The sequence below is a fragment of the Phacochoerus africanus genome, chromosome 7 (genome assembly GCF_016906955.1).
Source record: "Phacochoerus africanus isolate WHEZ1 chromosome 7, ROS_Pafr_v1, whole genome shotgun sequence".
Lineage (NCBI taxonomy): Eukaryota > Metazoa > Chordata > Mammalia > Artiodactyla > Suidae > Phacochoerus > Phacochoerus africanus.
Genome location: NC_062550.1, coordinates 6198811 through 6205344, shown reverse-complemented (window position 1 = coordinate 6205344; position 6534 = coordinate 6198811). Strand labels below are relative to the sequence as shown.

The 6534-nt window shown below is 53.1% G+C and overlaps 1 protein-coding gene across 1 annotated transcript in view; it reads left to right on the top strand.

Annotated features, from left to right (window-relative positions):
* Window positions 1-387: 387 nt before the first annotated feature.
* SERHL2 (serine hydrolase like 2) overlaps window positions 388-6534 on the top strand; it is a 26000-nt gene continuing 19853 nt past the window's right edge. Inside the window, exon 1 of the mRNA XM_047786077.1 lies at window positions 388-693. The gene's annotated coding sequence lies outside the window, so the exon portion shown is untranslated. The remainder of the gene's footprint in view (window positions 694-6534) is intronic.

Below are 6534 nucleotides of genomic sequence, written 5' to 3'. Positions count from 1 at the left end.
GTGATTGTCCAACCCAAAGCTCTTTAATACCTTGTAAGGCAGCTCCTTGTAAGAGGATCCCTGCCTTAAAATCTTTGACCCCAAAGTGGTCCTCGAACCGAAAAAGGTTCAGAGAACCCCTCCGGAGTGTAGGTGTATTCTTCTCCATTGTCTCACACAGAGGTCTGGGGAAAGGCCCTTTTTCCTTTTTCTTTTTTAGAAAGAATCAGTAGCAGCCTAAGTGCGAAGGGATGGCAGGCTTGGGAGGAAGCCGCTACATCCTAGCGCCGCCTGCCGGGGTTCCTGCATCCGCCCCGGGGAGGACCGCGCGCGGGGCTGCGGTAAGGCGGGGGGCCGGCAGGGGGCGCTCCAACCCCGCTCGAGAGGGGCCGCAGGGCTTCCTGGGAGCCGACCGGCGTCCGAGGTTCCCGCCGCCCAAGGTCCACGCGGCACTGAGTGTTGGGGTCCTGCCACGGCCTGGGCCGTCGTGGACCGTCCAGCGCCCCGTTCCTACGCCTTCCCCCTTTCTGCCCGCATTCACCCTAAAGTCCGCAGCGCCCACGCGCGGTCCTCGCACCCGGCGGCCGCCCGCGCGACCCGAATTCGGGGTCTGCGGAAGGGATCTTCCTCTCATTCTACGCTCCAAGGATAACAGCCTCCAACAGACACCACCCTGCCTTCCCTTGGTGCCGCCGCCCTACTGCCCTCGATTCGGTAAGGTTTCTTTCGCCAAAAAAAGAGTCGCACAAGTCGCAGCCAGGATAGAGGAGGGCTTCTAGAAAGAGGGAGAACGGCACTGGGGGTAGGGGGGGGCGGTGGAGACGAGTTTCTCCCTCTTCTTGGCCGCCCTGGCCGCAGAGCGGCTCTGGACCCACCCGCAGCCCCCGGGGCGTGGCGCGGCCCCCGCTCCGCTCCCCACGGTACCCGCGCGCGCCAAGAATCAGATTCACCCCTGGAAACCCTCCCAAGGGCGGGAGGCGGCAGATGCTGGGTGTCGAGAGAATCGAATTGAACCTCAGTCAGTGGAAAGCATTTCCCCATCTGCCTGTCCTGGGTTGCAGGATTAGTTCAAACACTCTGTTTCCTCAGTTGCAACAAGAGGGGTTCGGAACCCCTCAGGGGTTTTGGACCATCTGAGGGCCTCTGAGTGTCTACGACGCCTTCAGCCTGGAGACTTCCCCAAAGTCTACATAGGGACTGAGCTGCTGTCTCCCCAGAGGAGGAAATTCCCAGAAACCAGGAACAGGAACCAAGATGAAGCACCATGGTGAAAATGCCACTGGTGGAAGATAATGCACCTGTGCGTCGCTTGCCGCAGGGATCAGAGATGGGAGCCGGTCCAGGGCACTTTGACAGCGAGATGGGTCAGAGAAGGAGCCCCGCACCTCGTGGCCCCTCAATCCACGTTGAATGAGAGAAGGGGGCTGGGCTGGGTGGAGCACCTCACATCCCCACCCTAGGGTTGGGGGGTGGGGGTCGGAGGTCCGGGGAGATGCGTAAAAAAGGACCAGGAGCCAAGGCCAAACTTTACCTCCCTCTCCAGGTGGCCCTGGGGGTCTCACCTGCTATGCTGGAGGGCAAAATGCTTACCACCCTGACCTCCTGCAAACTATGTTTCATTTAGGAAAGGTTAATTTAAGGAGGCCCCTTGCTAGGACCAGCAAGGAAGCCGAGATGCTTCTTGGGACGAACCTCTGCCTCATCACAGCAATCATCAGTTGTTTTACCACCAGTGCCTTTGAACTGCAAGGCTCGTGTCTTGGGTTAGGTGCCCTGGGAAGCAGAGCTGCACTATCTTATTCGTGCATACAGAATACTCATCGCTCAGCCTCTCAGGAAGCAACCTTTTAGCAAATCAGAGCAGGTGCGCAGGGCAGAAGTTGAACCTGGATTCAGCTGGGAACCTTACACGATTCCATAGGAAGCTCAGGAGCTGGGATGGTTTGTCACCAGCCCTTTGTACATTGGCGAGGGCATTGACTGGGGTACAAGGACCGGTCCGTGGTGATGGAATGCCCTGGGGAGGCCATGTCCTTGGACGTGGCAGGTCCCTTCCGTGAGGGGCGAGTCTCAGGGAAGAACTCAACTGTCACAGCTGACATTCGCCGCGGGCTGGAGGAATGACGGCTCGGCCCTTGCAGGATCCAGGGTGGCGTATCATAGCACGCCCTCCACTCCTTGACGGTAGCCTGTTTCTTTCTCTTCTGCTCTCTGCACATCTGAATTTTTTCCCCTGCTACATAGGTTTCAGGGGTAGTTGATAGTCATACTGTGGATCCCTTTTTTTTTTCTTCCCCCAAATGTGTCCCATTCTGAAGACAAGCCCAGAGTACGGCTGGAATATCAAACCCCGATTCCAAATTGCTGGGGCAGAGGCCTTGGCCCAACTTGGGTCAGGTTGCCCCACCCCAGAAATTGGTTATGGTCTAGGGGCAGCATCCAAGACAGGAATAGGGCTCCCTCGGACCCACCTTGGTGACTTTGTGGATGGGAGGGAGACAGCTCCCCAAAAGAGAGTTATTGCAAGTTAGGCACACATCCAAAGGTAACTGCTGCAAGGAGTAGGAGCTTTTAGACTGAAGCAATTAACATATGCCAAGGCATGGGAGAGTGAAAAATATGACATTTCAGATAATTCATGCATTTATTCATTGAACAAACATTTACTGAGCACCTGCTATGTACCAGATGCAACTTCAGGCTAGAAATACAACTGCGAAGAAACTGGGAAACTGACAACAGAGACATTAAGCAGCCCGCTCCTAGCACTTCCCAGCAGTGCTGAATGTGGAACTACCACAGTAATTCCCGGAGAAAATGTTTTGGTGAGATGTTGAGTAAATAAAGTAGCATAGGTCGAGTTGACCCTTATCACAGGCTCTGAGCAAAAAAGAAAAAAAGAAAAGAAAGCAAAACCCACATCTTCCATCACGTGGTGGGAGCTGAAGAATTCTAGTCTGTGTTGCTCTGGTTGCTTAATAAACCATGAAGAGCCTGCCCGCCTTTACCATGGAGACTGGCAGGCAGGATGCAGGATTCAGGCCAAGGACCTGCCCCGACCCTGACTCGGGTGGGGAGTGGGGGTGCTAACTTTAGGACCAGGAAACTGGGGAGTTCCCATTGTGGCTCAGCAGGTTATGAACCTGACTGGCATCCATGAGGATGCAGGTTTGATCCCTGGCCTCACTCAGTGGGTTAAGGATCTGGCATTGATGGGGCTGTGGTGTAGGGGGGGCGGGGCTGGGGTGCTCAGGGGGTGGGGGTGGGGACACAGGAGTCCCAGGAGCCAATTGAGAGGCACGTGCCCCAGACCTGGAAGCCTTCAGTTGACATAGCGATGAGGAGACAGGCTTGCCAGGCCTGTCCTTGTGAAGGGTGGCCCCTCTCCACTGCGGAGCCCAAGCCGAGCCTTATTAACTCCTCCCTGAACCTCCGCACGCATTCCAGGCAGGAGGCTGGGATCTAGGAACGCGTGATTGCAACATGAGGGCTAAATAAAGACGCCTCCTCCCCCTTCTCCGTTACCCTCTCCAGGAAAACTAATCAGTTTACGCTGGAATAAAACCAACAGGTTCCAACTGGCAGGGACGTGACCTCACGTCACCTTTTTCTCTGCGCGTTGTCTTTCCTCTTCTACTTTTTTTTTTTTTAACCACACCTGTGGCACAGGGCGGTTCCTGGGCCAGGGATTGAAACTTTGCTACAGCAGCAACCCAGGTGGCTGTGGTGACAATGCCTGATCCTTAACCCACTGTGCCGCAAAGGAACTCCCTCTTCTGCTTTTTATTTTTATTTTTTTGCTTTTTAGCAAGGCATATGGAAATTCTCAGGCTAGGGGTTGAGTTGGAGCTACAGCCGCCGGCCTGCGCCACAGCCACAGCGACATCAGCTCCTTCTGGGCATCTGCTGGCTGTCTGTGGTGTCCTTGGCTTGGAGCTGCATTGCTCCCATCTCTGCCTCCATCTTCACGTGGTGTTGTCTATGTCTTCACATCATCTTTCATCTGCGACCCACACCACAGCTCATGACAACGCCAGATCCTTAACCCACTGAGCGAGGCCAGGGATCAAACCCGTGTCTTCATGAATGTTAGGTTCATTTCTGCTGAGCCAGAAGGGGGACCTCCTGTGCTTTTTGATTTGAGCTTTATGACGCTTTTCTTTCAAATACTCCCAGTTTAGGAGGAGAATTAGTTTCAGTGAGTTAAGATCTGTTGGTTGGGGTGAGCTCTATTTTGTGACTTTTAAGGTCTCAATTAATGAAGTAAAAACCCAAAGTCCCTGGGCAACGGGACTAAAAGAGGAGCTGCGGGTGTTCTCAGAAAGGGCTCGCTGTTTAGCCCCTTGAAGAAGGGGTTTTGGGAGTTCCCATCGTGGCGCAGTGGAAACAAATCCCACTAGGAACCACGAGTTGTGTGTTTGATCCCTGGCCTCACTCAGTGGGTTAAGGATCTGGTTTTGCTGTAGCTGTAGTGTAGGCTGGTGGCTGTAGATCCAATTGGACCCCTAGCCTGGGTACCTCCATATGCCGTGGGCATGGCCCTAAAAAGGAAAAAAAAAAAAGAAGGGGTTTTGTTTATGGAGAAGAAACCAAGCAGAGGCATTTCCGTCATTGGTCACCTTAGGTCTTAGGGAAACAGGTCAGGCCCTGCCCCATGCAGGAAGGGGGGCAGGAGGTGAGGGGAGCAGATGGCCTGTCAGAGAGTGCCTCGGCCACTGCACTTTGGGCCAGTAGGACAGGGCAGCCTGGCAGCCAGCCCAGCCTGAGGACTGCAGAGCACACACGGTTCCCACTCGCGGTGAGTTGCCAGGGAGCGTTACCAGCCTCGGACCAGATGTCAGCAAAGGGTTTTAATAGCTCCAGAGAACTTGCCAAGCTGCCCTGGACCTTGTCACTTGCTCTGAAGCTACTTGCCCAGAGCCAGGCACACCCCAGGGACCCAGCATTTCCTTCCATTTCCACCTTCAGGCGTTCAAGTCCACCTCGCTGAGACCCTCAGTCTGACGAGGCTGTTTCACTTGGCCCTGGCTACACCCCCTGTCCCCTAACTCCCCACCAGCCCTCCTGAATCCATGCCCAAACCAAGCAGGGTTGGTTGTCTTTTTTTTTTTTTTTTTTTTGGCCACACCCACAACATGGAGAGGTTCCTGGGCTGGGAATAGAACCCACGCCACAGCAGCAGCCAGAGCCACAGCAGTGACAAAGCTGAATCCTCCACTGCTGAGCCCTGAGACCCCAGGAGCGTGCCGGGAAGTCCCGCCCTCCATACAGAACCCAGTCCTGAGGCTGAGCCAAGCAGCTCCCTGCTCTCAGGGTGTCTATTTGTGTAGAGTAGGGATCTTTCTAATGGTTTTCCCTAACTGTGAAACTAACTGACCTACGGGGGATGGAGAATGAGATATCAGCAATGCCCCCCACAGAGACCGACCCTCAAAACTGGAGACCAGAGGCCCTGAAACATCCCAGAGCACTCTCATGGGCAATGCTAAGGAACTAAAAAAAAAAAAGACATTTTTTTTTTCTTTGTAGGGCCACACCCACAGCATATGTAAGTTCTCAGGCTGGGGTCAAATCAGAGCTATAGCCAAGAGCCTACACCACAGCCACAGCAATGCAGGATCAGAGCCGCATCTGCAACCTACACCACAGCTCTTAGTAACGCCAGATCCTTAATCCACTGAGCGAGGCCAGAGATCAAACCCGCAACCTCATCATTCCTAGTCAGATTCGTCCCCCTGCGCCACAGCGGGAACTCCTATGTTACTTATTCTTTGAATTCTTAATTCATTAAAAAAAAAAAAATTCCCAAGCTCCTGTCATAGTGCCTTAGCTGTTCATGTGTAACCTATTGCTGTATAACCATCTGCCCCAAGACTTAATGACAAAAGCCTCTCTGGGGATGACTCAAATCTGGAAGTGAAAGAAGAAAAGACAGACTGATTTGACAATATAAAAATTAAAAAAATAAAACTTCTGTCTGGCGATACATAGATTCAAAAGTCAAAAGACAAGCATTTGGAAAAAAATATGCAACTCATGTCATAGAGTAAGAACTAATCTAATAATGAGTTCTAAGAAGACAGGGAAAAAATAGCAAAAATAGAGAAGGGACATTTAAAAAACACAAATGGGGGAGTTCCCTGGTGGCCCAGAGGGTTAAGCATCCAGCATTGTCACTGCTGTGGCAGAGGGTGGATCCACAGCCTGGGAATTTGCACATGCTGCAGGCAAGGCCAGAAACAAAAGCCACAAAAATACAAATGGGAGTCCCCGTCGTGGTTCAGTAGTGACTGGTATCCACGAGGATGTGAGTTTGATCCCTGGCCTTGCTCAGTGGGTTAAGGATGCGGCATTGCCGTGAGCTGTGGTGTAGGTCGCAGATGCAGCTCGGATACTGCGTTGCTGTGGCTGTGGTGTAGGCTGGCGGCTGCAGCTCTGATTAGACCCCTAGCCTGGGAACCTCCATATGCTGCAGGTGTGGCCCTAAAAAAAAAAAAAAAAATAGCCCTGAGATACAATTTCTCATCTATCCGACTGACAGATTCAAAAGCTGGA